Source organism: Astatotilapia calliptera, chromosome 3 (genome assembly GCF_964374335.1).
Source record: "Astatotilapia calliptera chromosome 3, fAstCal68.1, whole genome shotgun sequence".
NCBI classification, from domain to species: Eukaryota; Metazoa; Chordata; class Actinopteri; order Cichliformes; family Cichlidae; genus Astatotilapia; species Astatotilapia calliptera.
The window spans coordinates 12592837-12617602 of record NC_137424.1 but is presented as its reverse complement, the minus strand read 5'-3'; the positions used below and the strand labels follow the sequence as shown (position 1 = coordinate 12617602).

The window sequence follows — 24766 nt, the reverse complement described above, 5'->3', positions numbered from 1 at the left end:
GATACAGCCATAAATGCAGCTCACCTGATTCATCACTGGGCTCCATCGTCACTGGGGTCTGACAGGGTGGCGCTGCATACTCTTCTCATCTAATGTGTCTATTTTCAACCTATTTAGTCAGAGTGCTCAAACATGAGGCAGACTACGTCCACAACAAGTCAACACAGCCGTAAATGTGGCCAATTATCAATCTATTACCAATCAATAACAACAGATAGCTTTTATTTTATGAATGTTTTCAATCAACCACTCACCCAGAGGATCTTCAATCCCAGGAACTTCCTTCTTCTCATTTAATGAGTCTGTCCTCTTTCCATGACCCGGTAGCTGGTCTATCCAGAGCCACCTGATCTCAAACTATACTTACAACAAGCCAAACCACCCGTTGGTCACACCAACCCCTTTCCGCCCTAAAGATGTTCAACGGCTAAAGATGTTCAATGCCATCGTAGACTGGAGTGCCGAAAGAGACTTTAATGCCAACTGTTCCAACAATCCATTTTATATTGCTTCCTGGTCAGAGTTGCAAAACTCCACAGCAGGGTTCAAATCGTTTTACTATTTTCATTAGTTCTTATTTTTTATTTTAGTTTCGACTCCAGATTTACAATAGTCATCAGTCCTGATGTTTGTACCAGGTGTAATCAATGTTTACCAAGTCTTTGCTAGTTTAGTCTAATTTATATTGTCCGAAAATCCTCAGTTTCAGGTTAATGTTGATTAGTGCCAGTTATAATTTTAGCTGTATTTTGCCACAACTAAGTGTCACAAAATTCCAGTTTCAACACATCAGCCATGCTCCCCTGCTTATCCCTGGGTATTAAGACTATTAACTCCTGCTGCACTGCGTGTTCATAATTTTGGTCAATCGACAAACCTTTTGAAGGTGCTCGCACAATTATTTAGATGTTCCAATCCTGTTGTCTCGGGCCGCACCACGCTGCCTTATCTGGTGTTAGCTGTTTTCCGGTGATGTGGGTTGAATGGGGGAGCTCTTCAAGGAGGGGGAGTATGCTCCCCCTGATGAGCTCTTCAAGGTCAGCTAAGCTAACCTTCGTGTGTGAGCTTTTCAAGTGCATTTCAAGATTTGTGGGATTTTTGCTTTATAAATGTCCCTCATACCCCCTGACGGCCCTCTAATTTATTTTAACACACCATAGTGTACATTTAGTGTTCGCTTGTAGCTCTCATACTCTACTTACCACTCTTCTAAGTCCTGATGTTTCTTAAAGAGGACAACCGTACCTTTAAATAATATCACCAGAGAGATAGACCTGATATTTTCATTTGAAACATTTTGTTAAACTCAGAGTTTTATTTTATTATTTTTATTTATTTATTTTAAGCTTATTTAATTTCACGGAGAACATGCCTAACCTATTAATTTATACTGTAGTGCACGTCGGGACTTTATACTTATATTCATTTCACTTTTTCCTAGTAGACAACTCTTTAACAAGGGCATAGAGAATTCTTGACCGAATAGCGAGATTCAAACATAATTTTTTCAAAAGGTAAGAGTCATGTGAGCCAGATAGGGGAGAGTGACACCACAGGAGGAACAACACAAAGATTATCGAGATGCAGTGGCAGGTGTAATGGAGGAACACACAGGGCCACAATCTGTCGTCCTATCTGGTTCAAAACTGATATGCAGGAGAATGTGGAATTTTGATTTTTGTTAAAAACAAATATGGATAAAATGCAAAAATATTTTCCAATAAAGTAAAACTGAGAGTCGCACTTATAACTGACTCCATGTCACCTGATTGTTTCTACAAGATCACATTTTTGCTAAGAGTTATTAGTGATCTCAATGTGCGAAAAGACTTCACCATATTTGGAGTTCAAACTCCTCTTGACTGAGAGACCTGGAACAAACATGTGAACAAAACCTGACTAGTACTAGTAATGAAGAGCTCTCTCCAAAGGTCAAGAATAAAAGCCCCAATCAGATGGGATTATAACAGAATATGGTTCGCTCCGTTTGCCTGAAATAATTAGGAGTCACAGGCATTTCAGTTGTGGAATGGTTGGGTGCAACAATAAACCTATGTGAGATGTGGGAAGTGCCAAATGTTCCTTTGTGTCTCCAAATTAAATCACAATACTTCCTCAGATATCATAAATGAGTTGACTTTTGTGTAATAGAAAGCCCAGTGCAATCACTTATTCCTAAACCAATGGTTTACAGCTAGTCAAGTGTCAGTGACTTCTAAGTTGGTCCCTGATCTACATTTTTGATATTGTTATATAAATAAGTTTTAATATCCTGCTTATAAAAATTTCAGTGGAACCTGTAAGTTTCTTACATAGCTCCTAAATCTTATTAGTTTCACAGTAGTGATCAATGAACTCCCCTTGTGCACTATGTAAAGTTTAAATGACTTGACTATCGTAGGGCATACACACAACAATGGTGCTACACACATTTTGCTATAAATCCAATTGATTTTAATTAGTTTTGTAAACACTCATTACAATTTTAGTCAATTTTCCTTTTTTCTTATTTTGATTTTATTTCTGTTAGCACAAATGTTTTTCCACTTCTAGTTTTTGCTATTTCATTTGTATTCTTTAGTAATAATAATCCTGCTCTGCTCACTAGAATAAACATAATCAACGTGATCGACAGCTTACTGCGTATCGATTCACCATCTTATCAATTCATTTGCTTCATCCTTTTGTGGTTTATAACCTTATATTTTATTTCAACCTACTTTGTCTCCAAATATTTGAAGAATTTTTCAAGTTCGGGGTCAAATTTTAAGAATTTGACCATAAGTGAAAGTTCTGGTGTTATCACCCCCTTTGGGGCTTACCTTTCCCAGTTTTGGTGATTTTCCTCCCCATTCTCTATTCTCTACAAGTACTCCTTTTCGGTGGCGAAAAACTGTTGGTGTGGTCAAGCGGGTGCTGTAAAAACAAAAGCTCAGGACAGAACAGTCACCAGTCATGTACTTCACTCAAAATTAGCATATATCAAACTTCATATTGATCCTCTGAGTGTAATGGTACATTTTAATTTAAACTTCTCAAAGCTAAACACAATATTTTACTTTATCTTACTCTTGTTCTTGTGCAGCACCACCCCTGTCGGTTCTATCTTACTTTTAAATTGCTGACTATTTCAAGATGTCACCCAAAAGGCGGGGACCAGTATTTATCATTACATTATCTCTATTTTGCGTGTGGCAAGTCTATCATTCCCTGTTATTTATAGGCCTCGGTAGAGGGTTACTCTTTTTTTTTTCTTTCCTCTATAAAAGTTACTTGACTCTTTACAGTGACCCACTATGATTAATACTAATAACATGTTCAGTCATAAGTGAATTCAAACCTTTTCTTCATTTTAGCATTTAACATTCCCAACCATTTTATAATGGTACCCTAATCGAAACACAGCTACTAAAACATAATTTTTTATGTAAGCATCAGTAACTCCAACTTGGCAACCCAAGGGTTAAATCCGCAGTTCACACTCCTGTGAAGCTACAGCCTCCCCCCTCAGTCTCTGTCAACCTTCTGCTCTTGCAAAAACAAAACAAAGCAAGACAAAACATCCACCCTTCTTTTACAGGCTGGGTGAACTGTCTGTGGACATTTACTAATCCTAAAGTCGGTACCGTCTTTGTCTCAGTACCAAGTCAGTTAAAGCTTTTAGTCGTCAGTCCATAACAGTCCAGTCACATGCATACATCCACACACATTCATACCAGATATTGCTGATAATGGAGTCTCACGCGCAACCTATTTGAGGCTCCTTCACCAGCAAGATGACGTCATCATTTTAAAGGAAACAATTCCTTATTTATTGCTTTTTCTTGGACTGGATTGACTCGCTCTAATCCTTTTAGGATCAGGACTTTTCATTCGACCAGTGTCCCATACAAGTGAATTTCTCCTCAGCCCATTATAATCATGGAGAAAAATACTTCGCGACTGTTTTCAGTAAGAATATTTTATAGCGCTTTAAAGTTCAATCTCTCAGGCCTGGATTAAGAAGCCGATTTGTTAAATCAGGAGCTCACAAAATACCAAAATATCACCACCGGTGGATCACACCTCTCAGATGTTCTTATCTCAGTGCACTGTAACGAAAGCAAACACAGACGTAACCAATTAAACACTCATATAATAACAGATACTGGGGCCCATTACAAACATGCCCAAGCATAAAACCATCCTTTTCTCTCTCAGAGAAAGAAAACAATCCAAACCTCACTGATAGAATCAACCTAGTATCAAACAAAACCCAAAGATCAACCAAAACTCCTTTTTGCACCAACAATGTTGGATTTACTTGACTCAATAGTGGACACTAGTTACACACCAACTCTTTACTTTGGCAAAAACGTAAACAACTAAGTTGAATCAACACAACCTTTTCATAATCTCTTCGAAATAAAACTCACACCATTCATTCATCATTTTCGCTCTGTACCACTGCTCCTTGTTAGACTGTGTGAAGCACAGTAAACAATTCAGTGGAGGCTTTGAGCCATAAACAGACATCACACACAGACATTGTTTTCATTCTCAAAGTGCTTCAGACCATGTCCTCTAAATCTACACAAATGCCCTCTGCGTGGCATGAAATACATTTAAGCAATAAATAATCAATCAGTTCTTGCTGTTGTAACCAACTCCGTATTTGGATGTTTGTGTGCAGCATTTGTTAGTAAAGCATTCTTCATTGCATCAGCGTGTGTGTGTGTGGATCACTTCTCAGTTCATTGAATCAACATTTTAATTTGTGTGTGTGTGTGTGTGTCATTTCTCCCTCAATCAACGAGTGCATATGTTCATATGTATGTTTCTTTTCACTCTGAGTCGGTGCATGTAGATGTGTGTGTTTGTGTGGGTGTTTGTGTTCATCACTTTCCTGTTGTAGTGTTCTGGGTAAACCACGGCCTGAAGCGTGCCCTGGGTCCTGCCCTCCTCCTTTTCAGTCTGTTTGCATCCATTGGTGCTGCTGCTCAGAGTTCTGTCCATACTGGTTCTGGCCCCAATTGAGGCAGTCCTTTTCTCCAGTGTCCAGCATCTTCTCCTTATTTCGCTCCTCCTTAACTTGACCCTTTTGCTTCGGTCTTCCTTCAGGGTTTTGATACGCAGCTCAATTGTCTGGATGTCCGTTTGTTGCTTGCAGAAGTGCGACTGCTGTCCGTTTGTTTGCAGGTGGAACGGCTGACATCCAGAAGGTGTATAGGAGAGTCTGCAGCTTCCACCTCCCCAGTGGAAGACCTCAATCTTTGTTCTGTTAGTTTAACACAGGCCTCAAGGCTCTCTGGGATCCCTGCTTGCACTTTCAAGCCCACGGCTCAGGTCGTAGTCGTGGTCCAATTCCAGGGGAATGGAGTCCATGGTTGTTTGGGTGTCTCGGCCCAAGCGTTCAGTCCGGAGCTGGGCAGCCCAGGACGCTGAGCGATCGGAGGACGGCAGAGGCGACAGGAAGCCATCCCCCTAACGTTTGCTCCATAGCAGACCGGACAAATCACACTGCTCATCTAGCTCCAGGATGCTCCGGCCTGATTTCAAGTCCGGTGTCTTGGACTCCAAGCCTGATGGGTTCGATTTTCAGCTAGCTCCTCCTGGGCCATGCTCAGTTTCTGCTCTGATGCCTCGAGGTCTTATTGAGGGCAGAAACCTCAGAGTCTTTTCCGTAGAAATCAGATTAAAGTCCATTGATGTTTCCCTTGGACCTTCTGTGGTTCTGCTGTTCGGCTCTTCCCAGAGGTCAGCTCCTGTCTGAGCCCCGACCCCTGTGCCTTCAGCTTATTTTCTCCTGGTGTTTTTCTCCATTCTGAGGTGCCTCCTGTCCTCAGTTTTCCTTTGTCTGTGGCATGCCCTGTTTTGCTGCCCGATCATCAGTGTTGGTCCGTCACTGTCCTGCACAGTTTTAATGCAGAGTTGTTAAGGTCAGCATTGTTTTGCTCGGCCTCACTTTTCCTCCGGGCTTAATGGGCGTGTCGTCACAGCTCTGTCCGCTGAAGCTGTCTTTTTCCATATGGCAAGAATGTGAAGAGTGTGTGAGAGGGGTGTGTCCGATCAGGCACTGCCTGCTGTGGATTGAGTGCAGGTCAAGGTGTTCGGAGCGGATGGTGCGCTCAGCTGCTCGCATAACCCTCTGTAGAGCTCGTCTGTCCGGCATGTTGCTGTTCCCGAACCAGACAGTGATACAGCTGCTCAGTATGCTCTCAATAGTTCCTCTATAGCAGGTGGTCAAAGTCATTGGTGGGAGCCGGACCTTTCTCAATCTTCTCATTTAAGAAGAGAGACTGACGGAAATCTCCCCGTGTAGTGAAACGGGCCTTGGATTTAACACTCTCCATCTCCGCAGCCTGATATCGTTTTCCTGCAGCACTGTTGACCTTTTCAAGCTGTTGTTATAGGTCCAGCTGCTGTAGCATTTGGTCAGGGTCACTTCAAAGATGGTGGAGGAGTGAGCAACGATGATGGAGGGGAGAGCAGGCGTCCAGGTCAGCCTCGGCTTCCCTACCTGTAATCAAACATAAAGAGAAAAAAACAAAACATAACAAAACAAAACTAATGATGTTGTATTGGCTATATCAGTCAGAGAGGGGAGAAACACCGGGGCCAGGCCCTGTGTCGGCCTTCACTCCCCCTTTTTTGTTTTTGTTTTTGTTTTTCTCTCCATATAATCCTCTCATAACCCACCAAGCTGACAGGACGACACAGGTACATTTTAAAATTCTTAAGATTGTATTTAAAGTTCAAAATGGAATTTTCTTTCATTCAGTTGTCATGGTCCCTGTGCCTGCCCAGCCGGCCTCACAGGGCTACACTTGTGTTTTTGCTTTTTCTCTCTCTCCCCTACCTCTCTCCCCTACCTCTCTGCCTGGGCGGAGCTCTCAGCTGGCTCCCACCCTTGGCTCACACAGCTGTTGGCGATCAGCTGATGGCGATCAGCTGATTACGATCTACTATTTGAGGCTGGGTCACAGATCCTCTCATCGCTGGATGATTGAGCTACTGACGTTAGTCTTTCTTTTGGTCTTATACCTTTACGCCCTACCTTCGTGATTTGTGAGTGATTTCTCCCTTCCCTATTCCAGTTTATCTTCCCGGACCTGTGACCTCCCCGCGGTACGGACGTGTGTGAGCCGGATGTAAGGACGTGAGCGAGCGTGAGAGAGAGAGAGAGAGCCTTCCCCTAATCCCTTGGAATCCTGGACTTTCCCCCGTCACTGTATATAGCATTGCACTGGTGTGTAAATAAATCGTGTTCTGATACGTCAACCTGCTCTGCGCTTGAGTCCCTGCTTTCAGTTTGTGACAGAATCATCCAGCCAGGAAATGGACTCAGCAGACTCGGCGGCCTCCACTCCCACTCTCGCCACCCTGGCAGCTATGCTGGAGCGACACGAGCAGATGTTTGTTCATCTCCGTGGCGAGATCGCTGCTCTCACGCAGGCTGTGGCCCAACGAACACCCCTGCCGGCAACTCCACCTGCCGTCGCTCCTCTCCAGGAAGCCTCGGCCTCCGCAGTAAGTGCCACACCTCCTGCTTCTTCACTTATCCAATCTAACAGATTTCTACCCACACCGAAAGCCTTCTCCGGAGAAATTGATAAGTGTGCTGGCTTCCTCACTCAATGCGCCCTTCAGTTTCGTCAGCAACCGCAAGCTTTCGCTAACGATGGTGATAAGATTGCATATATAGTTCAGCTACTCCAGGATCGCGCTCTGATTTGGGCTCAAGCTGTGCTTCACGCCAACCCTGAAATAACATATTCTGACTTTCTGGATAAGTTCAAAGGCGTATTCGACAGAAAATCCACCACGCTCACAGCCGGCCAGCGCCTGCTCGCGCTCAAACAAGGCAAGCGGAGTGTGGCTGATTTCTCTATTGACTTCTTCACCTTGGCTGAACAGACAATGTGGGGGGAGGAGGCTCTTAAGAGCACTTTGCTTTCTAATGTTAACGAAGAAATAAAGAAAGAACTGATGCTTCGTGAACTGCCTTCTTCCCTAGACTCGCTTATGACTCTGTGCGTCCGGTTGGATGACCGCGTGCGCGCACACCAGAGCGCACACTCACGGACGGGACAGGACTCACTGGAGTATCACGGGGCCTCTCCTGCCGGCCGCGGGCCGCGCGACTCCGACACCTGTGATGAGGAGGAGCCCATGCAGCTTGGACACTCGCGGCTGACGCCTGCAGAGCGCCAGCGCCGTCTGGCCGCCGGTGAGTGCGTCTATTGCAGCCGTAAGGGTCACTCTGTCTCCTCGTGCCCGACCCTGGCAAAAGGGCGCGCTCACCAGTGATTGTGAGGGTGCTGGTGGGCGATCTGTCTATTGAAAACCCTCTCCCCAGACTTCTCTTACCTGCCAAACTTCGAGTACAGTCTGTTTTTCACTCGCTTTCAGTACTCATTGACTCCGGGGCTGAGCAGAACTTTATTGACACCTCGCTCGCTGCCAAACTGAACATCGCCTTGGAGCCCTTGTCGCGCCCTCTCCGCGTGCACGCGCTCTCTGGTCACCGCCTGCCTGATATCACTCATGTCTCGGAATTCCTTTCGCTGTCTCTCTCGGGCAATCACACGGAGAGGATTTGTTTTTTTGCATTCACGGCTCCGCTCACCCCGCTGGTTCTCGGTCACCCCTGGCTGGTGCTCCATAACCCGCACATTGACTGGGAGAAGGGTGACATCCTAGGTTGGAGTGTGAATTGTCACATGTCTTGCCTTCGGGCGGCCACGTCGCCCGTTCCGCTTCTGCCCTCTGGTTCGCCGTCCGACCCCCCGGATCTTTCTGCGGTCCCGCGGGTCTATCATGACTTGCAAGGCGTGTTTTGCAAGGATCGGGCGCGGTCCCTTCCCCCCCACCGCCCGTATGACTGCGCTATCGATCTCCTTCCGGGGGCTCCGTTGCCGTCTAGCCGCCTGTACAGCCTCTCCCAGCCGGAGCGGGTCGCTATGGAACGTTACATCTCTGAGTCGCTTGCTGCGGGCTTGATCCGTCCCTCCTCCTCCCCGGTTGCGGCTGGGTTCTTCTTCGTGGACAAGAAGGATGGTTCGTTGCACCCGTGTATCGATTATCGGGGCCTTAATCTGATCACTGTCAAGAACAGGTATCCTTTGCCGCTGCTTTCCTCTGCTTTTGAGCTGCTCCAGGGCATGACTGTTTTTACTAAGCTGGACCTGCGCAACGCTTACCACCTGGTTCGCATCAGGGAGGGGGATGAGTGGAAGACGGCCTTCAACACTCACCAGGGGCACTTTGAGTACCTTGTTATGCCCTTCGGCCTCACCAACGCTCCCGCGATTTTTCAGACCATGGTGAACGAGGTGCTTCGTGACTTTGTTGATCGCTGTGTCTTTGTGTACTTGGATGATATTCTCATCTTTTCTAAGACGCTCGTGGAACATCAGGTGCATGTGAGACAGGTCCTGCAACGCCTCTTGGAGAACCGGCTGTTTGTGAAGGGGGAGAAGTGTGAGTTCCACGTGCCTGCAGTAGCTTTCCTGGGCTATATAGTTGAGAGGGGAAATCTACGGACTGACCCTGGAAAGGTGCGTGCGGTGGTTGAATGGCCTGTTCCTCCTAATCGCCGCCAACTGCAACGTTTTCTGGGATTCGCTAATTTCTACAGGAGATTCATTCGCGATTTTAGTAGGCTCTCCCTCCCTCTCACTAAACTCACCTCTCCAAAGGTTCCTTTTCAGTGGGATCCTGCCGCTCAGCGAGCCTTCGCCCAGCTTAAGGAGAGGTTTTCCTTGGCGCCCATCCTCCGGCAACCGGACCCCACACGGCGGTTCGTGGTGGAAGTCGACGCTTCTGACTCCGGGGTGGGGGCGGTTCTCTCCCAACAAGAGGACGGTAAGCTTCACCCGTGTGCTTTCTTCTCTCGCCGTCTCTCGCCCGCAGAAAGCAATTACAACGTCGGGGATCGGGAACTCTTGGCCATAAAACTCGCCCTGGAGGAATGGAGACATTGGCTGGAGGGAGCTGCTCACCCGTTCATTGTTTGGACGGATCACAAGAACCTGGAGTACATCCGTTCGGCCAGACGTCTCAGTTCTCGGCAAGCCAGGTGGGCATTGTTCTTTGCTCGCTTTGATTTCACCATCACCTACAGGCCAGGATCTCGCAACGTGAAGCCAGACGCCCTGTCCCGGCAGTTTTCCACCACGGAGGAGTCGGACCCCGAACCCATTCTGCCGGCGGCCTGGGTGGTTGGAGCAGTTTCCTGGGAGATTGAATCCCTCATTCAGGAGGCACAAGAGACTGAACCAGATCCTGGTACCGGCCCGACTGGTCGCCTCTTCGTCCCCTCGGCCGTCCGCTCCCAGGTACTCCAGTGGGCTCACACTGCCCGTTTCTCATGTCACCCCGGGGTCCTCCGCACCCTGTCCTTCCTTCGACGCTACTTCTGGTGGCCCACCATGGCGAGGGACGTCAGAGAGTTTGTGTCCGCCTGCCCGACCTGCGCCCAGAACAAGCGGTCAAACCAACCGCCGTCAGGCCGTCTTCTGCCTCTCCCTACGCCGGCCCGACCATGGTCACACATCGCTCTAGACTTCATCACTGGACTGCCTCCCTCTGCAGGTTACACCGTGATACTAACTATCATCGACCGTTTCTCTAAGGCCGCACACTTTGTCGCCCTTCCTAAACTCCCTACTGCTCTGGAGACGGCTCGGCTCCTCACCTCACATGTATTCAGGCTCCACGGGATCCCCGAGGACATCGTCTCAGACAGAGGACCACAATTCACTTCCCGAGTATGGAAGGAAGCAAAGGTCAGCCTCTCTTCCGGTTTCCACCCGCAGAGCAACGGACAGTCCGAACGGGCTAACCAGGAGTTGGAAGCTGCCCTCCGGTGTGTTGCCTCCCACAATCAATCAACCTGGAGTGAACAGCTGCCATGGATTGAATACGCCCACAACAGCCACACCTCCGCTGCCATGGGCAGGTCACCCTTTGAGGCATCCCTGGGCTACCAACCACCCCTGCTCCCAGCTGTCGAAGGTGTGCACTCTGTCCCCTCTGTTCAGGCTCACCTCCGCAGGTGCCGCCGGGCCTGGCGTGCTACTCGGGCCGCTCTACTCCACACTAAGGAGCGCAACAAAGCCCTCGCTGACCGCCACCGGACGCCAGCCCCGGAATACTCCGTCGGTCAACAGGTATGGCTGTCTACCCGTTTTGTGCCGTTACGGACGGAGTCTAAGAAGCTGTCACCTCAGTTCATTGGCCCATTTCCCGTAGACTCCATTGTCAACCCTGTGTCCATTCGCCTCAAGCTGCCACGTACCATGCGGATTCACAATGTTTTCCATGTGTCCCAGGTCAAGCCTGTACTCTCCAGCCCGCTGTGTCCTCCCGCCAGGGCCCCGCCGCCCCCTCGCCTTGTGGGTGGTCAGCTGGTCTACGACATCTCCCGCATCATGGACTCCCGGCGCCGGGGCAGGGGTGTTCAGTACCTGGTGGATTGGGAGGGCTACGGGCTAGAGGAACGTTCCTGGGTGCCTCGGGCGGCTATTCTGGCCAGGAATATGCTTCGGGACTTCAATTACAGGCATCCAGGTAAGCCTGGTGGGTCGCCGGGAGGCTCCCGTTGAGGGGGGGGGTACTGTCATGGTCCCTGTGCCTGCCCAGCCGGCCTCACAGGGCTACACTTGTGTTTTTGCTTTTTCTCTCTCTCCCCTACCTCTCTCCCCTACCTCTCTGCCTGGGCGGAGCTCTCAGCTGGCTCCCACCCTTGGCTCACACAGCTGTTGGCGATCAGCTGATGGTGATCAGCTGATTACGATCTACTATTTGAGGCTGGGTCACAGATCCTCTCATCGCTGGATGATTGAGCTACTGACGTTAGTCTTTCTTTTGGTCTTATACCTTTACGCCCTACCTTCGTGATTTGTGAGTGATTTCTCCCTTCCCTATTCCAGTTTATCTTCCCGGACCTGTGACCTCCCCGCGGTACGGACGTGTGTGAGCCGGATGTAAGGACGTGAGCGAGCGTGAGAGAGAGAGAGAGAGCCTTCCCCTAATCCCTTGGAATCCTGGACTTTCCCCCGTCACTGTATATAGCATTGCACTGGTGTGTAAATAAATCGTGTTCTGATACGTCAACCTGCTCTGCGCTTGAGTCCCTGCTTTCAGTTTGTGACATCAGTAGTCACCTATATTTATCAATCGGCAGAAAACTTGTCACAATTTGACTTTTCTAACCACTAAATTTGTCATATCTTCACTGGTTTGTCAGACCAGTGTTTTTTTGTTTTTTTTTTTGAAGTTAAGATGTTGTCCTGCAACCCAGAGAGTTTATTCGTTAGTAGTGGATAAACTTTATTGTGTAACGGCGGGTGTATGTTAAGCTTCACTGCTTTAAACTTGCTGGAAAATCTTCACATGTTCATGGGTGTAAGCTGTTTCTTCATTGCGTGTATGTGCGTTTGTAGGTGGGTTAACTTAACTTTTTGTTTGCTCATGGGGCCGGGTGGTCCAGGCCCGTAGCCACCTGTATCAACACACTAAGAGATTTATTTAATATCATTTTCATCACAATCACACTCTGCCGACTGAAGTGCCGGTCTTACTCAAACACAATCTATCTCTTCTATATTAAAATCCAGCCGAACATCAAACATTCAGCGTAGTCATTCAAATCCTTATTTATAATATTATAATCAACAAAATCAGCGTTTTTATTACAAGCTTGTATCATTATTTGCAAATCCCACAAAACACACTAAACAGGAAGCAAAAGTCCTCTGTGTAGTTCACAGCTCATTTGCATGTTCACACGCAGTCTAAAAATAGCCCTCAGCGCCGCAGCTGCACGTCACACACAGGGTCACACAAAGCTCAGACAAAACTCTATTATTTTATATTACAAAAGACGTCTTGTATTTACAATCACTGACAGGCCTGACAGATTCAGCACCTAACAAATTTCGACAAATTTAATATAACGGGTCTCACCGAAGAAAGTCTCACTTTTTTGTAATCAATCAAACAGTATCTGTTACTTCTGGGAACAGTTTCTGGTCTAATTTCTAAAGTCCCTAACTCAATTTAACGTTGCCCAAAAAAGCACATGACACCATTTAAAACGGTGAGGAGACTCGGTAACTCCTAGCTTGATTCCGGGATGCCCTGTACCCCACAGTTAAGCCAAACTGAACTATCCCTGTTCGCCGACAGGTCAAAGCCGCGCGTCCACGACCAGGAGGGAGCGTAAACTCCGGGCTATGCGCTTCTTAGCAGACTTCTGGGCTGCCGTCCTATAATAATTTTCACCTAACCGATTTTGACAAATTTTACCATAACGGGTCTCACCGAAGAAAGTTAACTTTTTTACGACCAATTAAACAGTCTCTGTTACTTCTGGGAACAGTTTCTGTCCTAATTTGTAAAACTATTAACCAGTCTCTGTTACTTCTGGGAACAGTTTCTGTCCTAATTTCCCTACCAAACTACCTGAGCCTTTAACTCAATATCCAGGGACTCAAACCCAACATTCTCTGTTACTTCTGGGAACAGTTTCATATTTCTTCAACTTCATTAAATACTCTTAAGCAACTTTAACTGCATAACACACGGTGATTCTCATCAAAATCAAAACAGACACCCACCAGCAACGTCAGTGAGTAAACTTTTAATTTAATGCAGCCCAATTTGGCACAATTTGGGAATCAACTCAACAGGCAGTGCCTTACCTTTAGAAGCACCCGCGGAGCTCACTCACATCAGACCACTGGCTCGTGCCTGTCCGCTCGACCACCTCAGACCGTCCACACTTCACACTTCCACCCCAATACCACAGGACGAGCCCCCAAAATGTTACGAGTTCAAAATTGGGGATGGAAACAAGAGAAACACCACAATAACAACACTGGTCCGGTCGGGTTGAGTCAAACGATGATTTTAATGAACACACACGTGGGAGATGGACACTGATGCAGACAGTCTCAGATCTCAAAATGGTGGAGCATTGCTCAAACTCTTATAGCCTCTGGTTCTCCCATCTTATCATAAAAGCCTAAACATTCACATGTTTTCTCTCACACGACGCCTAAGCTACAACCTTGGCTCCCTGTTTATCTGCTCGTGCTGAGATGGGGCAGAAAACTCCAGCATGTTCTATTCTCTTCTAATCAGACAAATAAGGCGATGACTTTCTGCGAACAGTATTCCTTATAACTCAACAGTATAATGCATCATAAACAATATCATTCATTCACAATAAATCAGCAGTCTAATGCAATGCAAATCAGTTTAAATACTGCAATAATTATCACCTTCTTCTAATTCAGGAGAATAATGCCAACTTAAACTACATAATAATTCACAATCTTTATTTCGGGGTCTAACATGGCATAAAATAATATCATAATTTTACAAAATGCACCAAGGAGACAGTCAGAGAGAACTCGGGACAACTGGAGGCATTTAGGGATGCAGGGACTGACAGAGATGGGGAAGAAGTCTCATTGTGACGAGTAAAGTTTATCTTGCCTGGCTGGGCAGCTCTCCTGGTGCTCAGCACCCCCAAAGCTCTGATCCTAGAATCGCCCCTGTTTCAACTACTTATTGTTTCAAACTTAACTATCTAATAAAATGAACTTAAATGCGAGAGTTGCCTATGACGGCAGCTGCAATCATTGTAGAACTCCACAAACATCACGTGTTGTTTTCCACATGTAAGATCAGCAAACATACAGAAACTTCCTGTTGCCACACACGGCCTCTAAAATCTCTTCCACGCTTTCTGTCTGAAGTCCACTCTCTGTGTCGGATCCACAGGAAACAACAAGATCTTATTAACATGGTTTTCAATGTGTCTCCTTACAAAAAGTCCAACCAATGAACAAATGTGTGTATTTGTGGAGGCCGAACAAAAGCATGACACATTTCTCTGTTTCTATAAACTGGAGTCAAACACAAACATGAAGAGTTTCACTGACAGACTCCAAAATGCCCCCACAGTGGATCAAAGGGAAATCCTACAGTGTGGCCAGAGACTCTTAATGGCTCCAACATCAACACATCCACAATGTTGGATCCAGTTCTGCCTCACAGAGTTACTAAGACACACCCTCTGCCAGCATCACAACAGCTCCACCTGCTTCACCTGCCTCCTCAGCATCTGTACACCTGAAGAGAAAAGAAAGGCTCCAACAGCTCAAATCTACAAAGGATTCATGAAGTTTCATCCAACAATAACATGTTTGCCTTCCACAGTGTGCTGTTAGACACCACTGTACCTCTGCCATTTCAAAAAGAGCAGCTTGGGAACATTTTGGCTCCAAACACTTTGTGTTTAAGTTCTTTGTTTTCTTTGTGAAGCCGACAACATCTGGAGCTTTGTGACTCATAGAAACATCATTTTGTTCTTTAGATGACAGCAGATTGGGACTGAATAATCAATCACTATCAAACCAATAAAGACAAACATGCTGATTTTACAGGAACTTTGTTGGAGAAGCAGTAAAGACATGAAACTGGTGGAGATCCCAAACCAGTTGATAGTGCTGGTTATTCCAAATAAAGCTGTTTTCCCTTTGAGAGGAAATGACTTTCTGTCCTGATATATAATAAAGATGTTGTTGTTTTTGAGCCCCTGTATTAAAAGTAGCTTAAAGTCAGCTTGAGTTTGATGTCTTTATGTCAAAGCTGCTCATGATGTTGAGCTGCTGATGGAATAAAAACAGTGAAAAATCTCCTCAATATAAAAGCATGTAGTCCAGACTTAAATGTAGCCTGTTGTTAGCTGAGGTCCACACACAGTGTTTGACAGTGTAAAGTGTGTGAAAGGGCTGCTGGTGGAGCTCACTAGGATGAGCAGGTGACCATGTGCCACGAGGTGGAGAGCAGCTGGCCTGGTTTGATTCTGACCCGGGCCACGCCCCCTTTCTCTCTCCCTCTGCTTTGCTGTCACTTATCTTCACTGCTCTGTCCAATAAAGCTGAAAAAGGCCCCAAATCAAAGAAATCTGCTGCAGCCTCTGAAATGTCTTCTGTTTCCTTCCAGAGGCCGACGGCTTTTTCACCGTCATACATACATGAAACTATCAAAGCTGACAATCATTTCATTCCAATAACATCTAATGGTACATATATATAGACACAGGACTACAAGTAAATGGCTCTCAGCATCTGGCTGTGGTAACAAATGTCCCTGTTTGTGTTCAAATTGTGTGCATGTTTTAGACGTGTGTCACATGTAGAAACACAAAAATCCCACAATGACACAAAGATTGGTTTGACACAACTGTGCAGCTGTAAGTTGTTTCTAATGATTCATTGAAGCTCTTCTAACATTCTGGAGACGATCAGTACATGAATCTGTTCAACACGACAACAATTTGACTCATGAAGCATGAGATTCTGTTTGTCATCTTGTCCAAGTCACTAGTAAGATGAAAGTGACACATAGACTAGTGGACGAATATTATTTTGGAGGACAGATGGTTGCATCATAGAGGAGAAAACAGGATGCTGATGAGGGGTCTTGAATGAGTGAGCTGATTGTTGAGTTTCTGATGTGTGAAGAAGTTTTAACATGGCACACATTTGGTTACATGAGAAGAAAGTCGTTATGTGATGAGACAACAGGGTTATGTTGTGTGGTGTGAGGTGTGTGGCTGAGTGGATGAATGTTTGAGATTAATCTGGCTGATGATTTGTCTTTTGTTGCAAAGTTGAACCTGCCAGTTAGGTTTGGTATGATTTCCCCTCCTGGGATGAAGAACACGTGTCATGACTTAACAAGGCCTTTCTTTCTTTTTTCCTTTTTATTGTGTTACTTTCACAGTGCACTGAAAGTTTGTTGCTAAATCTCTGTCATTTAAAGCACATCTGAACATTTGAACAGGAAGAACTACACAACATGTTGTTGGGAACGGTTGCAAAGTGAGTTTCTCCAAAATTAAAATGGGCTCAGGAGAAAGCCACTTATTGGGACAATTAGGAAGCGAGTCCCTGTCTGAAAGGATTCAGCGGTGATCCAGTCTAAATTCTTTTTCTTTTTTTGAAATGGCGTCATATTGCTGAGGGTGGAAACGAAATGCGACGATAGATTCCACTATCAGCACTGAATGAATAAATGAATAAAAAATGAGTGAAAAAAAATGGGGAACTGACTGGACTGCTGAAAGCTGACAAGAGTTGACTGACTTAACACCACTATGCAAAGGTTAACCCCCACCCAGATGTGACAAAGGGGTGGATGTATCTCTGTGTGTGTCTTTTGTTGCAGGAGCAGGAGGAGACCAGAGGAGGAAACTTTGGGTCACATGACTGTGTGAACTCTGCAAATTTAAGCTTTTAGCTGTAATTTTTCTGTGTGTCTGTGAATTTAACAGCAGTGTGTTATTCATGATCCTGTATTACTCACAATGCAGACGTCACTGTGAGAAAGTGTGTACACACCTGCGCAGCGCTAACATTTACATTACTTTTCTACAGCAGAGGGTTAATCATGTGATTTGATCATGTGATTTACAGCAGGACACAACTTAATAATGTTTTTCTACCACAGGATTACTGAGTTTTTGTGTGAAGGAAACTGTGTTGACAGGCTGTATGTTGGTGATGAAATTACACTGTGTTGTTGAGGAATGTGAATATTACAGTGGAGATGTGAATACAGTGTGAGAGACATACTGTGTTGAAGCCAGTGTTACTTCTTTTACAGCAGAGTGTTAACTTTATGACCTTTTACAGCACCTCTGGAGTCTGGTGACCCAGGCCTGACCTAGGATGCTACTGCTAATGTTTCTCTAATGTGCTTGTAAAGGATTCAGCACAGACACAGCAGATGTGCAGGGTTATAGAATAGTTAAAATGGGCTCATTATCTGACCACTATTGAGCTCATAGTGATGAAATAAGTGAGTGACGAACTTAAGGAAAGTCACTGATTACAATGTGGGATGAAGTTGAGATGATCGATGATTTGGAGCAAATTATGGCACAAAAGCAGGAGTTTAATGATTTAGAATAAACCTGCAATGATACTTGTCTCTGTGATGCTGAATACTTTATTACTCTTATGAGCTGCAGTTGTTTGCAAATGTGAAGTTTGTTTTAACTTACAGGGTTTTGTCTACAGGCAAGGATACAGGCTCCGGGTGGAGCTGGGAGTTGAACAATCTTAACATTTAACCACTGACTAATGTTTCTTTGACACAGGGTTACAGGTTTGGAGTGGAGCTGCTCCAAGAGAAACCCTGGAGAATCTTTCAGAGAGAATGTGCAACATTCTTGTGCATGCCTCATTGTGTGGAGTTGACACATGGCGAGAGCCGTGTGGCAAAAGAGGAGTGTCAATATTTTAACTTGCAGATGTTGTGACGTGCCCTGAGAAGGAGTGACTGAAGGAGATCATCCACAAGATGGAAGCTGAGGCCTGGAGAGAGGCTTCAGGAGGATCATAGAGGAGCAGAGATCACCTTCAGCACAGCAGACATCCCACAGTGAGCTGTGCTACTGAGCTTCCAGAAGATCGTCGAGAGGAGACTTTGAACAGCAAACAACCAGAAGGAGTGAAAGAGATTCAACGTTGACGTTGAGGAAGACAACTAGGGTGTACGATGTGCTCTGCCCTAATTCTTCAGCGGCGTTGGAACAGAAGCAGAAGGATGAAGGGAGTGTGCCAAGCTCTAATCGACGGTGCAGAGAGGAAGTTCAGCGATGGAATTGTGATTCTGTGAACAGCACAGACGCCAGGGGACTGGGAAATAGCTGACAGCACTTTTCCCAAGGATGGAGATCACCTAAAGTGTGTCACTGTGCCATGCAGACTTGATACTGCAGAGGGGCTTTTGTTTACATTTGCATCATGTGTTACACTTTTTTAATCTTTAATTTTAAATTGAAACTAACATTTAAAAACATTTGGTACAATGTGGAAAGAGGAAGAGTATTTCCACCAGGAGCAGAAACGTCTGACTCAGCATGACGATGCTGTTGGTGGATACTGAAGAGCTCAGCCTGTCAAGACAGGATTAGGTTATCGTTTTCAAAAATGTTTATTCAATTATATTCTGAGGCCAGTTATCTGGTATAATCTTTGGAAGTCTATTAAAATAAAAATAAAATCAGATGTGTGGTCTTTTGGTTGTTTTTGTTTTGTTCAATAAGCAGATGTTGGTGTTTCAGCAATGCAGTAACTTAAGTTTAAAAGGCTTGTTAGAAACTATGAAACACATCATACAGACTTGTGGACATTAGAAGACGACTAATAATCATCATGAATAAGACTAAAGGCAGGAAGGTGTCCTTTATAACTAATAATATTAATAACTAATAATATTAATATCATACACTGAAAAAAATATGTTGTTGGATTTACTTAATTCAATGGTGGACATTTGTTGCACACAGATGTTTTGCTTTGGCAGCAACTTAAACAATTGAATTAAATTAACACAATTTATTCATGTTCAATAAACTTGTGCAATTTGTGTTGATAAAATGTGACTTAAACATGTTTTGATGAAGTAATTTGAGCTCTTGGAATATTTTAATCCTTCACAATTTTCTCACGTTATCCCAACACGATTCAATAACTTTTACCCAATACTACTTGGTCACTTAAATACTACATGTTATCTTCAAATTACATTTTGCTATTATATTCTAGTATCAAATACACAATTTTCAAATGGAGGCCTTATAACAGATTGTATTGTTCTCTTCCAAGATGGTTGCTGGCATCCACCAGTAACCTTTCAAAACAACATGTCTAATTTCACTGCAGTAGGTAAAGAATTAAACTGACATTACTCCTCTACTGAATCTATATAAATCAACAGTTAAATAATGTCAGTTCTTCCGTGTTCTCTGGAATCAATCACAGCAAAGAAATTGGACTGTTTCTTTTGAAAAATGTTGGGAAAGAACAATACAAAACATTCTATTTAAGGCCTCTGACGTCAAGATTCAGTTAAACAACAATTATAACTAAACAATTTGAGGTAATGTTAGTTTCCATTAACATTAAATTAGGTTACTGAATTGGCAAACACCTTCCTATTAACACTACCCATTTTACCCCAATAACTAAAGAAATTAGCACTTGCAGGTCAAAACCTTTATTCAAGAGACGCAAAAATAACATTGATACAGTGACTGTCAAAAATTACAGCACTGATCATACTGTGACATCTTGGTTCAAAACAGCACACTCAGAAATATTCAACGTTCTTTACTTCAACTGAATGAAACTGAAAATACCATTTCACACGACCCATATGGGATATTTAGACTGTATAACTGTTCACGCTACATCTCTTCACTAGTAAAAGAAAGAAAAAATACAAAGAGAAATTTAAAAATGCTGCCAAACAGACAAACAGAACTTGTACAGAGCAAAAGGAAAAACAAACAACAACAAAAAAACGGCTCGTCCTCATGGCAGTTGCAGAGTATATAAAAATGAACCCTGCGATCCATTCCTGGAATTGAGCTTCAAAAATGCAGCAGAACAAGTGTGAGATTTAAATGTCCTCTCACCTAGAGCTGATCACCTTGCATGCATAACAGTGAGCTTCGTTGCAGGAGCAGTTTTGTCTTAGTTGTGAGCTTTTCTTGAGAGCTGAGTTGCATCCAACTCCATTACCACCCATTGAATCACCTCAAAAGTGTAGCAGAGTTGTGATGGGTAACTCATGTTGAAGGAATAAAAAAGGTCCAAACAGCATGGCTACTGCAAAGGTCACGTTATCCAGATCTTGAAGAACAACATCAGAAAAGTCATTGCCTGCCGCATCCTCTGGAGACAGATGTTCATTGTGGTTTTCTCAATCTGTGCAGTGGCCTCAGTCAAGTCCTGGTTAAACACAAAACATTTCTTTAAGATTCCTTTTTAAACTCATCTCTTTTGAATCTACCAGTTCTAATGTTAGAGTAATTTAAACCAATGCAAGCAACATAGTAAATAGCTATAGCCAAAGAGTGGCCTGCCATGCTGCCATTCATGGTCTAACAGAGTTTCTAAGAGAGGGTGAAAAACATAATAATTTCAAATGCTTTACATTAGTTTTTGTTAGAAAGACACCGGCCCATCAGAAATCCAGGCTATGTCACTCAGAAGATGTTAGAATTTAGACTTTCAGCCCCACAATTTGGTTAGCTGTTGGTCAGTTGGTCATTTTTTCAAACAAAAGCTAATATAAATATTGGTGGGATTTTCCTTTGTTCATTAGAATGACAAATTTAAAGTTTTTTCACACTGATGTGACCCCTAATACAGGGGTGAGGATGGGGCCTCAAGGGCCGGCGGCCGAGTTCACTACCAGGCCTCATGTGAACTTCAAATTATTAAAGAGGACTACTGGTCCTAACCAGTCCAATGAGGATCAAGTGGATAACTAAATGCATTTTTAAATGTTGCAAAGCCACAATCTACTCATAAAACACTCACCATGAACTCCTGCACCAAGATGTTGCAATTGTCTTTCACACAGATGCGGAGCACTTTGATGAGGGACTCCGAGCATTAATGTCATCCTTGACTATTATAACAAAGAAAACAGAGATTTGTGAACTTTTCAGTAGCACAGAAGAAAATGATCCCAGACAAAAACTCTTGACTTTTTAAACCAGTCAACATGCAACACCAGCATCTACAAAGCAATATCAAAAGTTCCTGTTTGACATCAACTTTATGGATATATAGTTTCCAGAACATTTATTTTTAAAAAAAGATAATTTTTTCTCAGTGGGCCAGTAAATGCATGACGAAAATTATGGCATCCTTTTAGTGGAATCATTACTCACAGGTAATAGTTGACTGTTTCAATGGATGTAGCATAAAAATCTTTTACTGACCTAATGCAATACATATACACTTTGTAGTTAAAGAATTTTAAAGTTCTTACTGTCATTATGGCAGCTACATCCTTTAGCTTTGTGCCCTGTTCCCCTGATCACTTTGCAAACACTTTCAGCAGACTGTCAGAGAAAAACTCAGCTCCGTCAGAAACCTTGACTGTAAAGGCATGGTTGGGATGCACTGGAATGCTGCATTTTATCTGAAATGACATAAAATTATTTTGAAATAACAGCAGGCACTGTGCTTGGTTAATCAGTAATGTTTTGTTGAATAAAAACTGTGTTTCCAGATCTTATGGGATTAAAAAAAATCCAAAGATGTTTGTTTCTGATTTGCAACCCAACAACCCACAAGTTACAACCTCATTTCAGTTCAAGTGTGCATTAATGCGAGTCCAGTAATCACCTTTCTGGCAATACATACAGGTATAAGTTAAACCTATGGCAGATTTTGGATCTCTCAGTTGTATTAATAGGGTGAGTATGCATGCACCTAATAATTATAAAAAACCTATTATAATTAAGTTACAGAAACGAAAATAGAATATACTTTCTTACCATAACACCTTGAACCCACAATCCATCAGCTGACTCCTGGTGAAATGCAGAATAGAGGTCATCTCTCAATGTGCAGCAAAAAAAACAAAAACAAAAACAAAAGGAGGGCAGGAGGGGTAGGGATGTAAGCTAGCATAATGCCGCTGATGATATAAGCTGTTCAATGTCCAAAATCTCACTAACACCACGGTGCAGTAAATACACAATGTAACTGAAGAGTCAGTTGACAAATCTATTCACACAGAAAACCAAATTATGTTATGAGTGCCTCGTAATTAGGTTTAATGTGATATTACGGCTCTTGTGCCAAAGACAAATTCAAATGAAAAAGCGCCAATTCTTTGACAACAGATAAAACAGCAAATAAGCTAACGGCTCTTTTTTAGCATGTTACATGGCGACACTCTAGACGTTTAACTACATTTGGCTGAAATATGGTAAAAATGAATTCAAAAAATCAAGACATACCAAAAACGTAGAGTTGGCTGCTCGACTTGACTGAGATGGATGCCTTTTTTAAACCACGATCCAAAGCCCGCGAGATGAAATCACGCGTGGTTTCACGAGATTTAACGTTGCTATCTTATTGACTTACTTCACCTGAACATGATATGAACAATTTAATACACCCTTTCTGCATATCATGTAGTTTTTACACTATATAGTTACATTTAACTTTAAAACATGAGGCAATTGTGTTAAATGCATGCAAGATGCTTACATAAATCCAAGAGATGGCCAGTCCCTTTTTTTCAGTGTAGTCTGTCTGCAGCTGAGACAATACAAACTCAAACTGTGGGGAGAAGATTATATCACTTCAGTTTAAATTGACCTGGAAGCGCCACATTTTCACAGACTTCTTTATTTACAGCATTTTTTACGTGCTGTATAGATTATACAGTTAGGTCCATAAATATCTGGACAGAGAGAACTTAATTTCTGATTTTGGTTCTGTACATACACTAAAATCAATTTTAAATGAAACAACTCAGATGTGTTTGAAGTGCAGACTTTCAGCTTTAATTCAGGCGGTTGAACAAAGAGATGCAGAAAAATGTGAGGAACTAAAGCATGTTCAACACAATCCCTTCATTTCAGGGGAAATGTGGAGGGAAAAGTAGAAAAATTAAATAACTTAATTAAATTAATTAAATAATAAGATTGTCAGCTGGTAACCAGCTCCATGCGACCGCTTATCCTGGTCCCAGTGTTAGGGTCAGTGAATCCAGTTAACAGAAAGATATCCTGGATATACTTGACTGACTTTTTAGACTCAAGATTAATAATCATAATAAAAATTATAGTCTAACATCCAGAAATCTGTACGATGTGTTTCATTATGTCTAACAAGCCTTGTACAGTTAAAGCTAACAGTTACTACATGACTGAAACACCAACATTATCTCTTTTATTAAAGCATGCATATTAGGGCTGGCATCGTCACTCATGTCTAGAATCGATTCGATTCAATTGGATTCAATTTGAATCGGGGAAATTTTGCCTCAGATAGTCAGAAATATTATAATTCAGGTCATGCATCAGTACATTTCTATATTTTTATATCTATAAAAAGAAATCTGACACTTGCCAGACTTTATCAAAGGTGTGAGCGTCACAGCAGATGCATTTGTGTCAAAGTAGCTGAGGATTAAACAGAAAAACATGAAGGTTTTCCTGGCCTGGGATTTTATACAAATATTCTGCAGTACATCAAAAACAAAAGAAAACCATTAATGAACATATGAACATTACCTGATGCTGCTGACGTGAAGCAGAGCAAAGTTACAGAGGTTTGATTACAGACACAGCTGAGCGTTTTGCAATTTTGCATCATTTTAAAAAGTTTAAATTTGTTCAGTATTGAACGGCAGAAACGAGGCTTTGTTTTCAGAAGTAAGTAAAAGAAAAAATAGCTGCCGACAGGCTGTAAGAACGGTAGACTTGTGCGTAACAAGCAAGCGAATAATGCAGAAAACAGGAAACTGTTCTTGAAGTACAGAGAGAGAGAGAGAGAGAGAGCTGTGCATGAAGTGTGATTTTATCCTGGTGGCAGCAAAACAATCAGAGGGAATTCATGACGATGTTTATGTGAAGCGTAGTTTGGAGCTTCCTTTGCTGCTGGTTTACTCAATATTGTTTGGAGAGAGATCAAACCTGCAGCTTCAGAATCAGCGCAAAAAGGGCGTAAACACAAAGCACGGAGCCACCGAAACATCAGAATCAGCGAGCTGTCGGCTTTCAGCTCGTGTCCGTGCAGTCAGGTGAGAAAGTCACATCTCACTGATTCTGATGCGTCGGCGGCTCCGCGCTTTGTGTTTACGTCTTTGTGCAGAATCCGTGTTCCTGCTCTCATTTACTGTTTTAGCTGTTTGGTGGTTGTTGAAATTTTGGGAGGTTTAA

The 24766-nt window shown here is 43.6% G+C and overlaps 1 protein-coding gene and 1 long non-coding RNA gene across 5 annotated transcripts in view; both read right to left on the bottom strand.

Moving 5' to 3' along the window:
• Window positions 1-24766, bottom strand: part of LOC145425144 (NACHT, LRR and PYD domains-containing protein 12-like) — a 596587-nt gene that overhangs the window by 289533 nt on the left and 282288 nt on the right. The window lies entirely within an intron of this gene.
• On the bottom strand, window positions 20058-23134 carry LOC145425179 (uncharacterized). 4 transcript variants are annotated; one of them, XR_013905837.1, is made up of 5 exons: window positions 23088-23134; window positions 22367-22966; window positions 21856-22008; window positions 21399-21489; window positions 20058-20804 (listed from the first exon to the last, which is right to left on the bottom strand). It is a non-coding gene; the product is annotated as an uncharacterized LOC145425179 (long non-coding RNA). The 4 variants fall into 4 exon arrangements; XR_013905838.1 differs by having other exon boundaries at window positions 22367-22430; window positions 22835-23130; XR_013905839.1 differs by having other exon boundaries at window positions 22367-22402; window positions 22835-23130.